Below are 23,385 nucleotides of genomic sequence, written 5' to 3' on the forward strand. Positions count from 1 at the left end.
AGTGGTCGAGGGTATTGCCCATGCACGTAGTGCAAGCAATATGCTGGAAGAATTTAGGTTGATTTAAATTTGCTTTGTTAATATCCCCACTACAATAAATGCAGCCTCAGGATGTATGGTTTCCAGTTTGCATACAGTCCTGTGAAGTTCCTTGATGGCTGTCTTGGTGTCTGCTTGAGGGGGAATGTACACAGCTGTGACTATAACTGACGACAATTCTCTTGGTAGATAAAATGGCCGGCACTTGATTGTAAGGAATTATAGAGTGAGCAGAAGGACTTAAGTTCCTGTATGTTGTTATGATTACACCATGCGTCGTTAATCATAAAGTATACACCACCGTCCTTCCTTTTCCCAGAGAGGTGTTTATCTCTGTCAGTGCGATGCATGGAGAAGCTCAGTGGCTGAACCGATTCCGACAACATATCGCGAGAGAGCCATGTTTCCATGAAACAGAGAATGTTACATTCTCTGGAAGGCAACCCTTGCTCGAATTTCGTCTACCTTGTTGTCAAGAGACTGGACATTGGCTAGTAGTATACTATATGTAAGAAATAATACATAAACAAAATACTGCATAGTTTCCTAAGAACTCGAAGTGAGGCAACCATCTGTAATTCATTTTATTTTGTAAAGTGGTTTCTTGCATCATACAACACAATACAATGTAATTTACAGTCACCTATTTGGCCCATGGTGTTACAGACCAAGTAAAAAAATCCTTCATTAATGTCAAGCCCTTCATAATATAAATATATAATGCAATGTACGCCTGCATTGAACACCACATATAGGCTACTGTAGGCTATATCATAGAAATCAAAAGCTATTTCCATGTGAAAATGTTATGGGTTTTGCTCCATTGGTTTTGTTGGTAGACCTACGTTATGCTCAAATAGCCTATTGGCTACTGTCTAAAACTCTAAGGGTACAGCCTCAGCGATTATATGTAACACTCGCCGAAAGTTGCACAAAATTCTCAGAGTGTTCAAGTTTCCGCTCACTAGACAAAAATTTGCTCAGTGCCCCACATTTCTTTAGCGAATATTGGTTGCAATTGAATATTTGTTCAATTTTCTTTTACAGGTAACATGTCCTATTATAACACACACTGGCTGTATACGTTTCAGCTTGTGCCTTCCTCACTGTGTGTGTGTGTGTGTGTGTGTGTGTGTGTAACACCTGAAAGGCATGTTTCTACTGTAGTAGGACATGTTGCCTGTAAATTTAAATAAAATGAAAACAGACCTGTATGGAAAAACAACTACTTCCTAAGAGGAGACAGTTTCCACCCCATCTCTCAAAGTTTCAACTGCAACTGAATCAAATTAGCTCTGACTAGTCCCGTTGTCATTTCTAATACCTGTCTAACTCTGTCTGCAGTTACAGTTTTGTAGTACATTGATATGTGAAGTGAGTTTGCCAGCCCCTGTCGTACCTTGACTGCAGTTCTCCTCATCACTATGGTCCACACAGTCAAACACGTCGTCACAGCACCATCTCCGTGGGATACAGTGGGCGTGGTTCAGACACAAGTACTCATCTTCCTTGCACTCCTTCACGCAGCCCGCCTGTTGACATGGCAACACAAAACACGTAAGCAGCGTTATACACTATTAAATGTCCAACACAGTCAAGCCATTCTCAGTGAAAAAAGTTTGATACAAGTGTCTTCAATCACATCCTTTTGTATACTGTTAGGAATTCACCTTACACAGGGCACCAAATTATGTAGGGCTGATCCTTACAAATAGGACAATCCCTACAAATGCTTCATACCGTGTGGGAAGATCAGCTACAGCACTGGAAAAAAATCATTGTTTTTTCTTATCTCTTCTTATCTCTGCCGTTTTACGTAAATAAGCTAAAGAAAGCTACAGTAAGTGAGTTATAGATTGATTGATATTGGACGAGGTTAAAGTACCAAGCAGAGCTACACCCACCTCATCTGATCCGTCCAGACAGTTGTGCTGTCCATCACATCTCAGACTGGCCGAGACACAGCCTCCACTGGCACACACATACTCATTTAGGGAGCAAGAGGGGAGCACTGGAAACACCCAGATCAGAGAGAGCTTTATTGAGCGCACACACTCCACAACATAATAATATAAAACCCATCATTCACAGCATGAGTGGGGCCGGTTTGTATGTGGTCTGCACACTGTTATGAACTCGTGAAAAATTAAACGCTACAACCCATTGTTTCTGTCCAAACCAGCAGTGCTGGACTTTGAACAGATCTTAGGTCTAAATATGATGTCTTCCCTCAGGCTAGAGCATGCTGTGTGCTGCCTACTGCTGTGCTAAAACCCACTCACGCAATCATCACCATTGGGGCTTTCGGATGAGGTTATGAGCCATGTTGCAATTACCACCAAGTGGGTTAACCCCATTGGCACAATGTGTAAGGGTGTATTCAGACCCCTTGACTTTTTTCATTTTTTTTTTTAGTTTACAGCCTTATTCTAAAATTGCTTAAATTGTTGATGTTTTATTCTCATCAATCTACACACAATACCCCATAATGACAAAGCAAAAACATTTTTTTTAAAGGTTTTGCTAATTAAAAAAAACGGAAATATCACATTTACATTTAAGTATTCAGACCCTTTACTCAGTACTTTGTTTAAGCACCTTTGGCAGCGATTACAGCCTCGAGTCTTCTTGGGTATGACGCTACAAGTTTGTTCCACCTGTATTTGGGGAGTTTCTCCTATTCTTCTCTGCAGATACTCTCAAGCTATGTCAGGTTGGATGGGGAGTGAGATGTTCGATCGGGTTCAAGTCCAGGCTCTGGCTGGGCCACTCAAGGACATTCAGAGACTTGTCCCGAAGCCACTCTTGCGTTGTCTTGGCTGTGTGCTTAGGGGTCATTGTCCTGTTGGAAGGTGATCCTTCTCCCCAGTCTGAGCGCTCTGAAGCAGGTTTTCATCAAGGACCTCTCTGTTCTTTGCTCCATTCATCTTTGCCTTGATCCTGACTAGTCTCCCAGCCCCTGCTGCTGAAAAACATCCCCAAAGCATGATGCTGCCACTACAATGCTTCACCATAGTGATGATGCCAGGTTTCCTCCAGACATGACACTTGGCATTCAGGCCAAAGAGTTCAATTTTTGTTTCATCAGAGCAGAGAATCTTGTTTCTCATGGCCTGAGAGTCTCTAGGTGCCTTTTGGCATACTCCAAGCGGGCTGTCATGTGCCTTTTACTGAGGAGTAGCTTCTGTCTGGCCACTTAACAATAAAGGCCTGATTAGTGGAGTGCTGCAGAAATGGTTGTCCTTCTGGAAGTTTCTCCCATCTCCACAGAGGAACTCTAGAGCTCTGTCAAAGTGACCATCGGGTTCTTGGTCACCTCTATGACCAAGGCCCTTCGCGCCCTGTTGCTCAGTTTGGCCGGGCAGCCAGCTCTAGGAAGAGTCTTGGTGGTTCCAAACTTCTTCCATTTAAGAATGATGGAAGCCACTGTGTTCTTGGGGACCTTCAATGCTGCAGACATTTTTTAGTACCCTTCCCCAGATCTGTGCCTCGACACAATCCTGTCTCGCAGCACTATGGACAATTCCTTCGACCTCATGGCTTGGTTTTTCTCTGACATGCACTGTCAACTATGGGACCTTATATAGACAGGTGTGTGCCTTTCCAAATCATGTCCAATCAATTGAATTTACCACAGGTGGACTCCAATCAAGTTGTAGAAATATCTCAAGGATGATCAGTGGAAACAGGATGCACCTGAGCTAAATTTCGAGTCTCATAGCAAATAAGGTATTTCTGTTTTTTATTTTTAATATTTTAGCAAAAACATGTTTTCGCTTCGTCATTATGGGGTATTGTGTGTAGATTGCTGAGGCCATTTTTAGATTTAATCAATTTTAGAATAAGGCTGTAACGTAACAAAATGTGGAAAAAGTCAAGGGGTCTGAATACTTTCCGAAGGCGCTGTATTGCTTACAATATGTCTGCTTTAGAGGGACAAGCAAAAGCCATGAAAACATTTGTTTAGTAGGTAAAAGTGTTTAAAACATGTTGGCTCACCATTCTTTTTTTTAAAGAAGATGGAGAACCAGCTAAAGAATGATCAATAGCAGAGTTTTGGCACAGGTACACCCAAATAGTCCTACTCCTATTGGTGCGACGCGTATGATGTTTGTCTTTCATGACAGCGACCCAGCTTCTTTCCCTGCCCTGCTATTCGCTAAAATACCAAAAAGTAAAAATCTCTTGGCGAGGTTGCTAGGTGTTTTTAGCAAACTCTAAACTTTTATTCGATAAAAAAAAATAAAAAAATGGGGGTGGGGGCTCGCTTTTAACAACTACTTAAATTTTACATTAAAATGTTTTTTTTTGGGGGGGGGGAGTAACCTTTTTACCTTGTTTTCCTCGTATACCGTACCTGTCCCCTGGCAGTTCCTCTCGTCCTCTCCTGTCTTGCAATCCTCTTGGCCATCACAGAGCCACTTGAGGGAGATGCAGAGGTTATTGAGACACTGGAACTGGTCCTCAGCACACCGAGCCTCACAGTCCTTCTGTAGAGAGATATAAAGGACAAGAAGCTCACATTTAGACGTTCCAATTCTTATACAGTATACAGTATGGTAATACTTTCTTTGAAAGGTACCTTCCCTAGGACTTAATAGCTCATTTATAACCCATACATAACACTTTCATTGACAATTTTAATGCTTTATATGTGCAGGATGGCAGGGTATTGCCGGGCATTGACACCCATTGAGTCTTCATTGCCTGTTTAGTCAGTTTTAGGTAAGAATAGGGTGGACAAAATAACTTGTTTTTTTTACAAGAGAAATCATGCATAGCATACTACTTTCTACTACTTAGTGAACTACATTTGGGCTCCCGAGTGGCGCAGTGGTCTAAGGCACTGCATCACAGTGGTTGAGGCGTCACTACAGACACCCTGGTTCGATTCCAGGCTGTATCACAACACAGTCCCATGGTGCGGCGCACAATTGCCCCAGCGTTATCCGGGTTTGGCCGGTGTAGGCCGTCTTTGTAAATAAGAATTGGTTCTTAACTGACTTGTCTAGTTAAATAAAGGTTAACTAAAAAAATAATCTATTCAGTTTGACCCAGAATGATGTCATTGGGACCACACATAATAATGTGTTAAGAGAGGTTGCTCTTGGAGGGGATTACTCATACTGTATGCTGTAATTGCCGTGGGGGTATTTAACAGAGCAATAAATTACAAGGCATAATAAATGAGTAATTCCATGGCTCTCTCTCCTCAGCCATCACACAATGGAAACCTGAATATTTTCTATTGATTGGCTCATATTTCATGAATAGCTCACGCTTAAAAAAAAAAAAATCACAATCCACAAAACAGGTCCATAATTCCCATGCATGCCTAGTTCATTTTGTATTTTTGTTTAGTAAACCAGTTTGCATAATTGTTCACACATTTGCATAACAGAACAAACATAAAATGTCTCTCTATTAGGACATTGTCATCCATAATATTATCGTCTGCGTTCCAATAAAATTCAGAATATTTTACGATTTGAATATCATAATGCCATCAAATACTATTTGCAATTCAATATGCATGCCTTTTAGGAGAAAAATAAAACATTCACATTTATGAAAGAAAAAGCAAGATAGAAACATAAGGTTAAGATTAATAAGGGTTAATTCACTCAAATAAGATTATTCAAGAGGTTGTGACTCACACAGTTAACAGGCTATGACATGCTATTTACAGGCTACATTATGGGCTGTTTTTAAATGACAACAGGGATCACTGACCTCGTCTGAATTATCAGGGCAATCATAGTCTCCATCGCAGCGGAATCGAGCGGAGATGCAGTCCCCGTTAGCACAGGCAAAGTCCTTGTGGTTACAGGTCACTGGCTCTGAGTCAAGGGAGAGGACAAGGACATCACTACACTTGAAATAGAAATGACATAGGAGTCGGGCCCTCAAACACGATATACGCTCCACCACATAACTTTAATTAGACTAGTTACACAACGACGCCATCCAAGGATGGATCTTCATCATTTTCTACAAGGCCCTAGTACTCCCTAACAAGTGATGTCCGTTATAGACTACTTAAAGACTATACACATATATATACATATATATACATATATATACACACATATACATATATACACATATATATATATATATATATATACACATATACATATATATACACACACATATATATACACATATATATATATACACATACACACAATTTTACATAAAATCATGTTATCTTCCACATGTGAAATCATGAGGTTTTGTGTAAGGGCCCTTTTACAGGAGATATATTTTAAGCATTGCTTAATCTGGGCCCAGTTTTTCAAAAGATCATCTGGATTTTGCATACTTTTCGGATAGGATTAAAGGCATAGAAATAGAATGAATAGAATGAGAGTCCCCATTCAAGTCAATGATTCATCTGTTAATTTCTTCTATTTCTATGTGTTAAATCCCATCCGATAGACGAAATCTAGATAGATAACTTTTGGAAAAACTGAGCCCTGGCAGTAAGCCTACTGTTGGCTCGTCAAAGACATTTGTTGGACATGATAGTTGGAATGCCAGTGGCTCAAGATGTAAATACATTCATAGGCAGTATACTCCTGATCCCTACTATCTGGCAACCTCCACATTCAGGTGCACTGTATGTCTAGGTCTCTGAGGACAACATTATACCATATTTAAGCACCATCAAATTCAAGTGCTGGGGTCCTCCCCTCATCCCCTGGTTATCGTGGACTGTTAACTGACTGTATGAGTGAAGGTAGTTGTGGTTATGAGCTGCAGTTAGAGAAAAGGTCCCAACAGAGCCTGCAGTCTGCAGCATATTGTGATTTGCAGCCTCTCTCGCTCTCCTGTCTGCTAGCCTAGCTAGTGCACCTACTTAATTCTTTACCATCCAACACTTGACTGGGATTTATTTGCATTTTAAGCGACATTAATAGGTAAGGGGAATAAGCCCATAATAAATAAAATGTACGACGCATACTCAGCATAAAATGCACACACACACACACACACACACACACACACGACAGAGAGAGAGAGAGCAGAGATATGGGCTAGCTGGCTTAACAAATCCCTTTCATACGTAAACAAACTTCATTCCAGTAGTTGGTTATGAATATCTAAACAAAAAAGTGAGCCTGGGAAGGAGAGGAGAGATGGCATCAAAGCTGAAGAATCTGGAGCTCTGACTTTCTTTTAGATCCAAAGTGGATTTGGAGAGGGGAACATGCTCAGAGGGCATAGCCAAGTTAGAAACAGTTAAGAACAGGGCTCCATTGAGCTGCCTACGTTACTTTGATTGTGGGATCTCTTTACAAAGTTAAACAGAGGAATGGTACAGTATACAAAGACAAAGACCAAGAGGGGAGTCAGTTAATCTTCAAACAATTCCAAAATACTAACTGAACTGCGCAAGTGCATTAGCCCTTTGATGTATATATAAGTTGCCAAATGGCTAGAAGTGAGCTAAGAGAGTAGAGAGCAGCATAGATGGGCATACTCACTGCAGTTATGCTCATCTGAGTTGTCTCCACAGTCGTTCTGGCTGTCACACCTCCAGTGGTCCGGGATACAGTTGTTATTTTCACAGCGGAATTCATGAGGTCCGCAGGTCTTTTCATCTTTTTTACATCAGGAAACAAACAAACAAACAAGCAGATGAAAATGGCTTCAAAAAGCATGAATATTAATGGTGGAGCTATTATATTTATACATGTAATCATCATTTCCTCAGGGTTTCCTCGTAGTGCAAGCCTGACACCAAGTTCAAAACCTCCTTCGTACTCGAGAGAGGCTAAGACAGCGTAGGATGAAATACCTGACTGTGCTGCCAACGGCTTAGATCTCCTAACAGAATCTATGACAAGTTTGCAATATTAAACACTTAGACGCAAATAAAGTATTTGCAACAAATGTTTCAGAAAAGAATGTACAGTACCAGTCAAAAGTTTGGACACACAAGGGTTTTTCATTATTGTACTATTTTCTACATTGTAGAATATTAGTGAAGACATCAAAACTATGAAATAACACATATGGAATCATGTGGTAACCAAAAAAGGGTTAAACAAATCTAAATATATTTTATATGTGAAATTATTCAAAGTAATAAGCTTTGCACACTCCTAACATTTTCTCAATGAGCTTCATGAGGTAGTCACCTGGAATGCATTTCAATTAACAGGTGTGCCTTGTTAAAAGTTAAAAAGTGGAATTTCTTTCCATCTTAATGCGTTTGAGCCAATCAGTTTTGTTGTGACAAGGTAGGGTTGGTATACAAAAGACAGTAACTGCACCTCAGATTGCAGCCCAAATAAATGCTTCACAGAGTTCAAGTAACAGACACATCTCAACATCAACTGTTCAGAGGAGACTGTGTGAATCACGCCTTCATGGTTGAATTGCTGCAAAGAAACCACTACTAAAGGACACCAATAAGAAGAAGACACATGCTTGGGCCAAGAAACACGAGCAATGGACATTAGGCTGGTGGAAATCTGTCCTTTGGTCTGATGAGTCCAAGTGTGAGATTTTTGGTTCCAACCGCCGTGTCTTTGTGAGACACAGAGTAGGTGAACGGATAATCTCCACATGTGTGGTACCCACCGTGACGCACGGAGGAGGACGTGTGATGGTGTGGGAGTGCTTTGCTGGTGACACTGTCTGATTTAATTAGAATTCAAAGCACACTTAACCAGCATACAGTGGGGGAAAAAAGTATTTGATCCCCTGCTGATTTTGTATATTAGCCCACTGACAAAGAAATGATCAGTCTATAATTTTAATGGTAGGTTTACTTGAACAGTGAGAGACAGAATAACAAAAATATCCAGAAAAACACATGTCAAAAATGTTATAAATTGATTTGCATTTTAATGAGGGAAATAAGTATTTGACCCTCTCTCAATCAGAAAGATTTCTGGCTCCCAGGTGTCTTTTATACAGGTAACGAGCTGAGATTAGGAGCACACTCTTAAAGGGAGTTGTCACGCCCTGGCCATAGAGAGGTTTTTATTCTCTATTTTGGTTAGGCCAGGGTGTGACTAGGGTGGGCATTCTATGTTCCTTTTTCTATGTTTTGGTATTTCTTTGTTTTGGCCGGGTATGGTTCTCAATCAGGGACAGCTGTCTATCGTCTCTGATTGGGAACCATACTTAGGTAGCCTTTTCCCACAGGGTTGGTATGGGTAGTTTTCTGTTTGGTGTGTTCACCTGACAGCTGTTGCGTTTTGTTCCTCTTAGTTTTTTTGTTTCAGTGTTCAATTATAATAAACATCATGAACACGTACCACGCTGCGCTTTGGTCTACTCCTCCTTCCACAGACGAACGTTACAGAACTACCCACCACCAACGGACCAAGCAGCGTGGTAAGAAGGACTCCTGGACATGGGAGGATATCCTGGACGGCAAGGGATCCTACACATGGGAGGAGATCCTGGCTGGAAGGGATCGCCTCCCATGGGAACAGGTGGAGGCAGCCAGGAGAGCGGAGGCAGCAGGAGAGGGGAGCGAACGTTATGTGGGAACACTGGCAAGGAAGCCCCAAAAAATGTTTTGGGGGGGGGCACACGGGGAGATGGGCGGAGTCAGGCGATAAACCTGAGCCAACTCCCCGTGCTTACCGGAAGCAGCGAGGTACTGGTCAGGCACCGTGTTATGTGGTGAAGCGCACGGTGTCTCCAGTAGGCGCTCATAGCCCGGTGTGCTATAGGCCAGCCCCCCGCAAGTGCCATGCGAGAGTGGGCATCGAGCCAGGGCGGATTGTGCCAGCTCAGCGCGTCTGGTCTCCAGTGCGCCGTTTCGGCCCAGGGTATCCTGCGCAAGCTCTGCGTACTGTGTTTCCGGGGCGCTGGGAGGGCTCAGTTCGTCCTGTGCCTGCGCTCCGTCCGTGCCGGGCGAAAGTGTGCATTCAGCCTGGAAGAGTGGTGTCAAGCCTACGCACCAGATCTCCAGTGCTCCCCCACAGCCTGGTCTATCCTGTGCCTGCGCCCAGAGCCAGGCCTCCTGCATGTCTCCCCAGCCTGGTGAGTCCTGTGCCTGCTCCCAGAGCCAGGCCTCCTGCATGTCTCCCCAGCCTGGTAAATCCTGTGCCTGCGCCCAGAGCCAGGCCACCTGCAAGTCTCCTCAGCCGGGTGAGTCCTGTGCCTGCTCCCAGAGCCAGGCCTCCTGCATGTCTCCCCAGCCTGGTGAATCCTGTGCCTGTAAGGCCCAGAGCCAGGCCTCCTGCAAATCTCCCCATCCTGGTGAGTTCTGTGCCTGACTCCAGTCCGGAGCTGCCAGAGTCGCCCGCCAGTCCGGAGCTGCCAGAGTCGCCCGCCAGTCCGGAGCTGCCAGAGTCGCCCGCCAGTCCGGAGCTGCCAGAGTCACCCACCAGTCCGGAGCTGCCAGAGTCGGTGCCAAGTCTGGGGTCAGCGGCGAGGGTCCCCACTCCAGAGGCGCCACCGAAGTGGGCCGTGCCAGAGTTCGAGCGGGGTCTGCGTCCCTCACTGGAGGCGCCACCACGGAGAAAAGCCCACCCAGACCCTACCCTATCGGTTCAGGTTTTGCAGCCGGAGTCCGCACCTTTGGGGGGGGGGGGGTGTCTGTCAAGCCCTGGCCATAGAGAGGTTCTTATTCTCCATTTTGGTTAGGCCAGGGTATGACTAGGATGGGCATTCTATGTTCCTTTTTCTATGTTTTGGTATTTCTTTGTTTTGGCCAGGTATGATTCTCAATCAGGGACAGCTGTCTATTGTTGTCTCTGATTGGGAACCATACTTAGGTAGCCTTTTCCCACAGGGTTGGTACAGGTAGTTATTTTCTGTTTGGTGTGTTCACCTGACAGAGCTGTTGCGTTTTGTTCCTCTTTGTTTTTTGTTTCAGTGTTCAGTTATAATAAACATCATGAACACGTACCACGCTGCGCTTTGGTCTACTCCTTCTTCCACAGCCGAACGTTACAGGAGTGCTCCTAACCGCAGCTTGTTACCTGTATAAAAGACACCTGTCCACAGAAGCAATCAATCAATCAGATTCCAAACTCTCCACCATGGCCAAGACCAAAGAGCTCTCCAAGGATGTCAGGGACAAGATGGTAGACCTACACAAGGCTGGAATGGGCTAAAAGACCATCGCCAAGCAGCTTGGTGAGAAGGTGACAACATTTGGTGCGATTATTCTCAAATGGAAGAAACACAAAAGAACTGTCAATATCCCTCTGTCTGGGGCTCCATGCAAGATCTCACCTCGTGGAGTTGCAATGATCATGAGAACGGTGAGGATTCAGCCCATTACTACACGGGAGGATCTTGTCAATGATCTCAAGGCAGCTGGGACTATAGTCACCAAGAAAACAATTGGTCGCACACTACGCCGTGAAGGACTGAAATCCTGCAGCGCCCGCAAGGTCCCCCTGCTCAAGAAAGCACATATACAAGCCCGTCTGAAGTTTGCCAATTAACATCTGAATGATTCAGAGGACAACTGGTGAAAGTGTTGTGGTCAGATGAGACCAAAATGGAGCTCTTTGGCATCAACTCAACTCGCCGTGTTTGGAGGTGGAAACATTATGCTTTGGGGGTGTTTTTCTGTAAAGGGGACAGGAAAACTTCACCGCATCAAAGGGACGATGGACGGGGCCATGTACCGTCAAATCTTGGATGAGAACCACAGCCAGCGCATTGAAAATGGGTCGTGGATGGGTATTCCAGCATGACAATGCCACAAAACACACGGCCAAGGCAATAAAGGAGTGGTTCAAGAAGAGGCACATTAAGGTCCTGGAGTGGCCTAGCCAGTCTCCAGACCTTTATCCCATAGAAAATCTGTGGAGGGAGCTGAAGGTTCGAGTTGCCAAACGTCAGCCTCAAAACCTTAATGACTTGGAGAAGATCTGCAAAGAGGAGTGGGACAAAATCCCTCCTGAGATGTGTGCAAACCTAGTGGCCAACTACAAGAAACGTTTGACCTCTGTGATTGCCAACAAGGGTTTTGCCACCAAGTACTAAGTCATGTTTTGCAGAGGGGTCAAATTCTTATTTCCCTCATTAAAATGCAAATCCTTTTATAACATTTTTGACATGCGTTTTTCTGGATTTTTTTGTTGTTATTCTGTCTCTCACTGTTCATATAAACCTACCATTAAAATTTGCCCACTTTAAGTGGGCAAAGTACAAAATCAGCAGGGGATCAAATACTTTTTTGCCCCACTGTAGCTACCACAGCATTCTGCAGCGATACACCATCCCATCTGGTTTGCGCATTGTACTGTTTTTCAACAGGACAATGACCCAAAACACACCTCCAGGCTGTGTAAAGGCTATTTGACCATCGAGAGTGATGGAATGCTGCATCAGATGACCTGGCCTCCACAATCACCCGACCTCAACCCAATTGAGATGGTTTGGGATGAGTTGGACCGCAGAGTGAAGGAAAAGCAGCCAACAAGTGCTCAGCATATGTGGGAACTGCTTCAAGATTGTTGGAAAAGCTGGTTGAGAGAATGCCAAGAGTGTGCAAAGCTGTCATTGAGGCAAAGGGAGACTACTTTGAAGAATCAAAAATATATTTTTATTTGTTTAACACTTTTTTGGTTATTTCATAGTTTTGATGTCTTCACTATTATTCAACAATGTATAAAATAGTAAATATAAAGGAAAACCCTTGAACGAGTAGGTGTTCAAAAACTTTAGACCGGTAGTGTATATTTTTGGGAATATACTTATATTTCAGTATCCTAATTATCCTCTATATTGCACTCAATTATTATTACGTTTGTGTTGGTGTATAAGACGCCCCCCTAACACTGTACCAAATGTACTCTAAAACTTTAGTAAAACTGAACAGCATTTAGGAAATGTTCATTAACATTTTACAACTTCTAAAAGAAATGAATTCTTTAGTTAGCAGCAATTATTAGCTTACAGCTTGTTTTGAACTTAATAAGAGCTACTATCTAACAAAACAACCAATACTGAGTGAAGAAAATATTGATCTTGAGCTGTTCGATATTACCAAAAAGAATGGCAACCTATCATCCACTCAAATAACCATTGGGATGAGATGAAGAGGAAAACAACATAATTACCTCTCCGCAAAGGCGGGAGAAGACTACATGCTGAACCTTGTTCTCCCCCTTCTTTAGATGTGAGCATAGCTAAAAATCATTGAACGCTTCATCCAGTGGAAGACAACGGCTTTAAAGTATAACAACACAGTTGAGGGACTTCCTACAGTGAGGGAAAAAAGTATTTGATCCTCTGCTGATTTTGTACGTTTGCCCACTGACAAAGAAATGATCAGTCTATAATTTTAATGGTAGGTTTATTTGAACAGTGAGAGACAGAATAACAACAACAAAAAATCCAGAAAAACACATATCAAAAATGTTATAAATTGATTTGCAGTTTAATGAGGGAAATAAGTATTTGACCCCTCTGCAAAACATGACTTAGTACTTGATGGCAAAACCCTTGTTGGCAATCACAGAGGTCAGACATTTTTTGTAGTTGGCCACCAGGTTAGCACAGATCGCCAGGTCGCAATTGTAAATGAGAACTTGTTCTCAACTTGCCTACCTGGTTAAATAAAGGTGAAATAAAAAATAAATAAAAACATCTCAGGAGGGATTTTGTCCCACTCCTCTTTGCAGATCTTCTCCAAGTCATTAAGGTTTCGAGGCTGATGTTTGGCAACTCGAACCTTTAGCTCCCTCCACAGATTTTCTATGGGATAAAGGTCTGGAGACTGGCTAGGCCATTCCAGGACCTTAATGTGCCTCTTCTTGAGCCACTCCTTTGTTGCCTTGGCCGTGTGTTTTGGGTCATTGTCATGCTGGAATACCCATCCACGACCCATTTTCAATGAGCTGGCTGTGGGAAGGAGGTTCTCAGCCAAGATTTGACGGTACATGGCCCCGTCCATCGTCCATTTGATGTGGTGAAGTTGTCCTGTCCCCTTTACAGAAAAACAACCCCAAAGCATAATGTTTCCACCTCCTTGTTTGACGTGGGGATGAGATTCTTGGGGTCATAGGCAGCATTCCTCCTCCTCCAAACACAGCGAGTTGAGTTGATGCCAAAGAGCCCCATTTTGGTCTCTTCTGACCACAACAGTTTCACCCAGTTGTCCTCTGAATCATTCAGGTGTTCATTGGCAAACTTCAGACGGGCATGTATATGTGCTTTCTTGAGCAGGGGAACCTTGCGGGCGCTGCAGGATTTCAGTCCTTCACGGCGTAGTGTGTTACCAATTGTTTTCTTGGTGACTATGGTCCCAGCTGCCTTGAGATCATTGACAAGATCCTCCCGTGTAGTTCTGGGCTGATTCCTCACCGTTCTCATGATCATTGCAACTCCACGAGGTGAGATCTTGCATTGAGCCGCAGGCCGAGGGAGATGGACAGTTCTTTTGTGTTTCTTCCATTTGCGAATAATCGCACCAATTGTATTCACCTTCTCACCAAGCTGCTTGGTGATGGTCGTGTAGCCCATTCCAGACTTGTGTATGTCTACAGTCTTGTCCCTGACATCCTTGGAGAGCTCTTTGGTCTTGACCATGGTGGAGAGTTTGGAATCTGATTGACTGATTGCTTCTGTGGACAGGTGTCTTTTATACAGGTAACAAGCTGAGATTAGGAGCACTCCCTTTAAGAGTGTGCTCCTAATCTCAGCTCGTAACCTGTATAAAAAGACACCTGGGAGCCAGAAATCTTTCTGATTGAGAGGGGGTCAAATACTTATTTCCCTCATTAAAATGCAAATCAATTTATAACATTTTTGACATGCGTTTTTCTGGATTTTTTGTTGTTGTTGTTATTCTGACTCTCACTGTTCAAATAAACCTACCATTAAAATTATAGACTGATAATTTCTTTGTCAGTGGGCAAACGTACAAAATCAGCAGGGGGATCAAATACTTTTTTCCCTCACCGTAGCAGTATTGTGTCTCAGAACAAAAGGCATTCAAGTTAGCGCAGATGCTCTCCAGTAGGCTACACAGTTTAAAGTAATATCCAGTGGAAGATATATTGCCCTACCAAGCAAAAAGGCAATAACTGCTCATTTGGGCGAAAATGTGTTAATGTCATTTTTGCTACATTAAATACATGCTTAGTCATGTGGACAAGTATCCTGCCTCTATTGTATTTTGTTTTGGAGAAAATGGGGGTCATGTTAGCAGTAACTGCCTAAAGTTACTGTGAAACCAAGGTAAATACAAATTTAAAAAATCTTAGTTCCACACTATGAGCAGTTACTGCCTATTTGCTTGGTAGGGCAGTATAGTTGTGGGAGGTTTGAAAGGTTCTCTACCACTGAAAATAACCTGAAAAGACTATTCTAACCTGAAAATACATTTTTGGGGGTGGGGGGGCATACACCAAACATCGCAATGTGATGTTTGGTGTTTCGGTGCACTACACACTACTGACAAGTCTGACATCCTGTGGTGATAAACTACCAGTAGGCTTTCTCTATGGCTGCTTCAACTCAATCAGTACAGAGCAGATGAGAATGTGCCCATGTGTAAAATATATTCATTTCCTAATCACAATTTCAGCCATGGCTCAATAAAACTAGAGGACTTATTTGAATTATGCTTTAAGCGCTTCCCCACTCACCACAATTAGCTTCATCTGACCCGTCTGTGCAGTCCGGGTCCTCATCACACACCCACAGCTTGGAGATGCAGTGCATGGAGGCCTTGCACTGGAACTGTTCCGGGGAACATGTACTCTCCGCTGTGGAGAGGAGTGGGTCCAGGTTTACACCAGGCCAAGGAGGGAGATAGGAAGGGAGAGAGATCGAGAAAGAGAGAGAAACAGAGAGAAAGAGAGAGGGAGGGATCAATGGAGGGGAGAGGGAGGGAGTGAGAGAGAGAGCGAGACCAAGAGAGAGGGAGCGAGTGGCATAAGGAGTGAGAGATGAGCAAACAACACTATTATTGACAGAATGTTAACAGAAGAACAGCCTTGATCACATGGATAAACAGGCCAGCTGTGTAAAATACCTATAACTTACAGAGGCAGGAACAAAGAGAAAACATGCTGCGGTAATAACATGTATTACTATACTTTACAGGTGTAATCATAATAATTATAGTTATATTATTATTATTATTATTATTATCAGCCTCTGGCTCAGAAATAACTGATTTGCAAACAGGGTAACACAATAAACAGTTAAACCGATATACTGTATATGCAGGCTAGACAATCGAAGTCAGATACTATACCAACTGTGGTATAGTATTACTGCATACCAAAAGCAGCAGCAGTTGTCTTCTGTTCCGTTATTTACCTTCCATTATCACAGTTGCAGCTACAGATGTAGGATCTTAATTTGATGACCATGTTGCAGGATAACTTTTCTGCAATGCAGGACATTTAAAACTTGTAGTGTATTTGAGGTTTAAAATGGCTTCTGAAGTTTGTTATTTCCACTTTGACATTTCAGACTTGATTTCCCATACGAAAAATGTATCAACCCCTAAATAAATGGCCATCAATTACAATCCACATAATAATTCACATTTCCTGTTAGTGCAGGATTATTTTCCTTCTCTAGCAAACTGGCTCAAATTACGATCCCACATCTGTACCATTATCTTTTGATTGGCACAGTACTCCTGAAAATATCTTTTACATTTACACATTTAAATATACGGTCTAATTCAAGGGGAGAACGCCTCTCTCCTTAATCAAGGCTTTTATACTGACTCTCACTCCATAGTGACACTCTCTCCATCTTGAAATCACAGGCAGGCAAAACAAATGTAGCAACCCACAGATAATTGTCTGACGTATAATGCTACTGCTGATAGCTAGAGTTACCATAACAGAAGAGAAATACCTCTCACTATTCTGTTCTCTCTTTCACTTTCTAATTCAATGATAGCTAATCCTCTCACACAGGGAAAGCGCTAATCAAGCATGCCTTTGGAATACCTAATCACTATCTGACTCAATATTATTTAAGGCTGCACCTAAGGGTAGGCTGTCTGGGTTTTACTATAAATTCACCGGTAAGGACCATGTCTCAACTTGTCAGATACCACTGTTAAACCTTCAAATAATAAGTTCCATCTCACTCTTCCTTGGGGAAAAAGCTATAAAACTGAAAATAATCTTAGAGAAAAAGTCTAGCCAAAGTTAAATAGTAATCCTAAAGATTCCTTAACCTGTTAGGGCTAGGGGGCAGTATTGACACGGCCGGATAAAAAACATACCCAATTTAATCTGGTTACTACTCCTGCCCAGTAACTAGAATATGCATATAATTATTGGCTTTGGATAGAAAACACCCTAAAGTTTCTAAAACTGTTTGAATGGTGTCTGTGAGTATAACAGAACTCATATGGCAGGCAAAAACCTGAGAAGATTCTGAACAGGAAGTGGCCTGTCTGACAAGTTGTTGTTCATCTTGGCTCTTTTTATTGAAGACTGAGGATCTTTGCTGTAACGTGACACTTCCTACGGCTCCCATAGGCTCTCAGAGCCCGGGAAAAAGCTGAATGATATCGAGGCAGCCCCAGGCTGAAACACATTATCGCTTTTGGCAAGTGGCCGATCAGAGGACAATGGGCTTAGGCGCGTGAACGAGTCGACCCGTGCTTTATTTTCTTTCGTCTGTTTACCTAAATGCAGATTCCCGGTCGGAATATTATCACTTTTTTATGAGAAAAATTGCATAAAAATTAATTTTAAACAGCGGTTGACATGCTTCGAAGTACGGTAATGGAATATTTAGAATTTTTTTGTCACGAAATGCGCCATGCTCGTCACCCTTATTTACCCTTTTGGATAGTGTCTTGAACGCACGAACAAAACGCCGCTATTTGGATATAACAATGGATTATTTGGGACCAAACCAACATTTATTATTGAAGTAGAAGTCCTGGGAGTGCATTCTGACGAAGAACAGCAAAGGTAATAACATTTTTCTTATAGTAAATCTGACTTTGGTGAGTGCTAAACTTGCTGGGTGTCTAAATAGCTAGCCCTGTGATGCCGGGCTATCTACTTAGAATATTGCAAAATGTGCTTTCACCGAAAAGCTATTTTAAAATCGGACATATCGAGTGCATAGAGGAGTTCTGTATCTATAATTCTTAAAATAATTGTTATGCTTTTTGTGAACGTTTATCGTGAGTAATTTAGTAAATTTTTAGTAAATTCACTGGAAGTTTGCGGGGGGTATGCTAGTTCTGAACGTCACATGCTAATGTAAAAAGCTGTTTTTTTTATATAAATATGAACTTGATTGAACAAAACATGCATGTATTGTATAACATAATGTCCTAGGGTTGTCATCTGATGAATATCATCAAAGGTTAGTGCTGCATTTAGCTGTGGTTTGGGTTTATGTGACATTATATGCTAGCTTGAAAAATGGGTGTCTGATTATTTCTGGCTGGGTACTCTGCTGACATAATCTAATGTTTTGCTTTCGTTGTAAAGCCTTTTTGAAATTGGACAGTGTGGTTAGATTAACGAGAGTCTTGTCTTTAAAATGGTGTAAAATAGTCATATGTTTGAGAAATTGAAGTAATAGCATTTCTAAGGTATTTCAATAACGCGCCACAGGATTTCACTGGCTGTTACGTAGGTGAGACGAAATCGTCCCACTGGCCCTAGAGAAGTTAAACTATCCGTCAGGTACTAATACAGAAGGTTCTTCTTCTTACGACATTCTGTCTCATCCTCTCCGTCTCCACAGTCGTCCTGTCCATTACAGCGGAGGTTTAGAGGGATACACTTCTGTTTCCGGGTGCATTTGAACTGCCCTGACAGACAGATGTACGTCTCTGAAAGACAAAATGGAGGAGAAGAGTTAGAACCGATGGAGCATCCATTTAAGGTGAAAAGCATCCATCAAAGAAAATATGTATGACAAAAGGGCAACTTAAGATAAATTGAAAGTAATGTTGGCTAAGCCAAAAACAAGCTAATAACATGTTTTACAATGCTTTGAAATTAAAGCACATTCCCACATGGGCTTTTTATTGTGACAGAAATCAATACTTAAATTGCAACAAAAAGTATTAAAAGGTTTCAAGCAGTAAGAAAGGTATGAAGCTGCTGGCTACTGTCTTATGTTCTCATCAACAGGTTCGATGTGAAGGACAGTAACAACCAGTCTCTTCTTTAATCAATATGCTATTGTGGCCAGATATCAGATTACAGACTCCTCAGACCACAGCAATTTGACTTCACCCATCTACTTGCATGGGAATGCATAGGCATTCAATTTCTATAGTAACATTCCCAGTCTTCCTCCTTACCACAGTTGGCCTCATCTGAGTTGTCTCCACAGTCGTTCTCTCCATCACAGATAAAGGGAGGAAGAGCACAGAGGCCAGTGCCACACTGGAACCGCCCAGGCTGACATTTGAATTCAGCTGCATGAAAATGTATTAGCAAAGTTATCTCAGGGAAAGCAAACCAGCTAATTACAGTACTTGTACACTGAACATTATGTACGCTCACGTATGGTGATAAGATACACATTTGTAATAAAAAAAAATACTTAATGACTTAATGTAAAACAGCAGTTCTTGTATTTCTAAAAATATCCCTCAAATAAAACTTGTGTAACTAAGTAGCAAATGTTAGCGAGCATTTCAAAATATACAGCAATTATCCTGTAATCCTAATTTGAGAGATAACAGTAAAAGTTCACAGCAATAAAGTAAGTCAAGTGTAATAAAAAAATATAGTTTCAAAGGTTGAGTTATAGATATTAAAAATACGTTTTAAGTGAGAAGTAGGCATTGGTCTGAAGCCAAAAAAGAAAGTAAATTCACATGAGCATCACAACAACAACTCCAACCATACTCTACCAAGGTTTTCCAGCACACAGCTTTGAAGTACTAAAGTAGCCATGTTGGTCTATTGTACTTCAAACAATGTGTATGCAGGCTGCTTAGGATTCCGTTAGCAAGTTTGGTAGGCTAAAGGAATTTGACTGCGGTCATGACTCACGACTACTGGTGTGGTGGTCATACGTTTACCGCGACAGGCCTACCCAGGTTTCCCAAAAGCATCTTAAGGCTAAGTTTATCATTAGATCCTTCGTAGGTGCATCATTAAATCTCAGAGCTGTTTCCCAAAACCATTGTTACTAAAATTGCACTTGAAAACAATCATTATTTACTGGATGCACGAACAGCAACATGTCGGACTCATGTGTTGATCTAGCTAACTAGCTAGCCACGGTGTACACTCAGTGCATTGCACAGCAGATGCGTTACTTGCATGTGCATTGGCCGGGTTTAGATTCAACATAGCTAACTGTTTCTTTGCAAGAAAATGTATAGCTACAGTTTGTGTTGTAAGACGCTGGTTTTGATTGATGAAATGATGACATAGCTAATCTAGCCAGCTTGACTGTTTAATGCTGGAAACTAGATGAGCAATGGCCATTGCATGAATTATAAGTTTGCAAAGTTTGGTGTTGACTATGAACTTTACTTATCTAGCTCTGCTTTATGGAAGAATTTAGCTAACAAAGATATATTGTCAACATTGAGTTGTGGTTGGTGCACCATCTATACAGCTATAGAACAGTCTAGTTAGCGTGTAACTACTGGCTAGTTGGCTAGCTAACTGGCTTTGATAGTGGCCAAGGACGTTTGCTATCTTATTTTGGATGTGCTCTGATTTAGTTTACACAGACAACTTTCATCGGACTGGTGTTAGCTAGCTTCAGCTGCTAGCAACAGAGTTGTTGGTCCTGGTTTTAAAACTCTGAGCTTTGGCTAAATAATATGTTAGCATTGTCAGAAATGCTACAAAATGAAAGCACATTGTTGGTTCTTAATGTACAGAAATGGGCAACTGAGAACTACAAATGATACATTTCCTCAAAAATTATTCAGTCCAAAAGGTGGCAAGTCTAATGGTCACTTTATGGACGCTGAAATCTCGTTCTTATCCGATGCCTAAATGTTGAGCTAGGTCGAGGCAAGTAATTATCTTTCTTTCCTAATGCTAACAACCTTGTTAAAAATCCGGTACGTGGTTCTCAGTAACAGCCGGACATCTCATGACAAGAGGCGGGGAGAGTGTCTGCTAAGTTTTATCGACATTGGTGTCACATTAGTTTAAATTTACATTTTAGTCATTTAGCAGACGCTCTTATCCAGAGCGACTTACAGTTTAAATATGATGGAAGCGATATTTTAATTTAACACTGAGCTACAAGGAAGTCAGGAAGTCCAGTAATGCATAGTTGGTATGAAATGAGAAAACATGGTACTCACGACAGTCAGCAGGCTCATCTGATCCATCGCCACAGTCATCAACAGTGTCACACTTCCACCAGAAAGGAATACACTCGTCGGTCCCACAGCGGAACTACAAAACACACAAATTAACTAGACAGAATTCCAACTTATCACAAAAAAAACTGTTGTTCAAAGCAAAACAAGCAACACTACTATTTTCATGGGACTTAAGCTGCATAAACATGGCAGGAGAGAAGAGACAGTGTGATAAACAAGGAGAAAGGGAATGAAACAACAGATCTGCCTTGAGGGAAAACAGAATAGAATAACAGAGTTACCATATCTACAAGTGCTGAGGAGTGTAAGAAGGGATAGGCACTGACCTGACTTGCAGTGCAGTTGGAGAGGCAGGTCTTGTTGTCAGCAGCAAGGTAGAAATTAGTTGGACAAGCACACTTGTGTTCCCCGCCAGGAGAAAGGAGACACAAGTGGCTACATCCTCCATTGGCCACCTGACACTGGTGCTTGGGCACTGCAAAGAGAAAGAGGGGGGAGAGACAAAGAGAGGGTGGGGAGAACAAAACCGAAAGTACAACATAATTAAATAGAACATTAGCCACATTCTTAATACCATGCCCTATATAATCGCATCCTATATAATAATATCATAAACTACATAATAGTAATAACCTATGTAACCATACAGTATATGACCATGCCTTTGGGTTGGCAGGTGGGTAAGTGAGGGGACTACTGTGCCGGGTGGGTTACTCTACCTTCAGGTTGGCGTAGTGAATGGTAAACCTTGACAGATTTGATGGCTTGCCAGGAGTTGAGCAGCTCAATTCCTTGGGCCCCAGTAGTTTTATGTGCTCGTCGGAGTGACTTGGATTTCCCATCTGTCCAGTAGACAAAGTCCTCAAACAGTGTCAGACCCATCACCCCCTGGATGTGATCATAGGACACTGGAGAGAGACACAATACAAAACAGTAGACCCATCATTAGTTGATGAGAAAAGTGAAAGCACATCTGTCTCACAAAAAAACACCATACACGTGTAATGGAGGTGGCTTAGCAATCACACTTGTGTGATGAGTAACCTAGCCTGAGACCTCAAGACTTGTGTTAGCTCCCAGTCTAATGCCTAGGCTTTGGCTCAGCTGAAATTGTCTTGTGGTGAGCAGGAGACCCGGGTAGAAACCCTGATTAATCACATATTCTTATATTGGAAAAAGTCCAACATTATATTCTTCCTTACCTTTGTGTCTCTGTGAGCCGTCTATGTTGGCGAACAGAATGTGGTTGTCATCTGCCCAGTACAGCCTCTTGTTGGTATAATCTATAGTGAGGGCAGTGGGGCTGTAGATCTCTTTGTCGATGATAACAGCATGCCCTCGACCATCCATACCCACACGACTGATGTGAGGGGATTCACAGCAGTCCACCCAGAATGCATACCTACACATGGAGGAATGTGGAGAGGTCTTACAAGGTGTCTCTTACAAAACATCATTAGAATGTTAGGTTAACATTAGGAAAATGACAATGAAAAAACAAAATTAGTGTTCAGTGCCATAAAAACACTCAGGTATAAAAGTAGACTGCTCAGTATATCATCACATTGTACATTTACATTTTAGTAATTTAGCAGTCACTTTTATCCAGAGTGACTTACAGTCATTATTGAATATTACATTTGTTTAACAATGTACCAAGTAATTCCGTAAGGGAGGGGTCACCAATTGCTGATTTGACATGTAAATAACCTTTCTTCTGGATTGAGCCCTAACATGAACAGACCTTAATGACAAGCCTCCTGTCTGCTGAAAGCTTAGTGTGTAGTCGTGCTTGAGTGTTTGTCTAAGTTGTCAGTGGGGTTAGGGTTAGAGATCCCAATTGTCTGATACAGTACCCTGACTGTGGATCCAGGGCCAGGTCAGTAGGGTTCCTGATACCAGTGCTGACCAGGACAGAGGGGTACAGGCCGTTAGCTTTAGACACCTCCAGGCTCTTCCTCTTGATGTCACACCAGTACAGGTTTTTCCCTATCCAATCCAGGGCCAGTGCACTGGGGACCGCAGTCCGATGGACTATCTGGTGAGAAAGAGAGAGGGAGATAAACAACTAGCAGAGACAATGACAACAACAACAACCA

General features: G+C 42.2%; 1 pseudogene; it reads right to left on the minus strand.

Annotated features, from left to right (window-relative positions):
- Window positions 1-23,385, minus strand: part of LOC106582301 (low-density lipoprotein receptor-related protein 1B-like) — a 407,952-nt pseudogene that overhangs the window by 45,412 nt on the left and 339,155 nt on the right.

Source organism: Salmo salar, chromosome ssa21 (assembly GCF_905237065.1).
Source record: "Salmo salar chromosome ssa21, Ssal_v3.1, whole genome shotgun sequence".
Classification (NCBI taxonomy): Eukaryota; Metazoa; Chordata; class Actinopteri; order Salmoniformes; family Salmonidae; genus Salmo; species Salmo salar.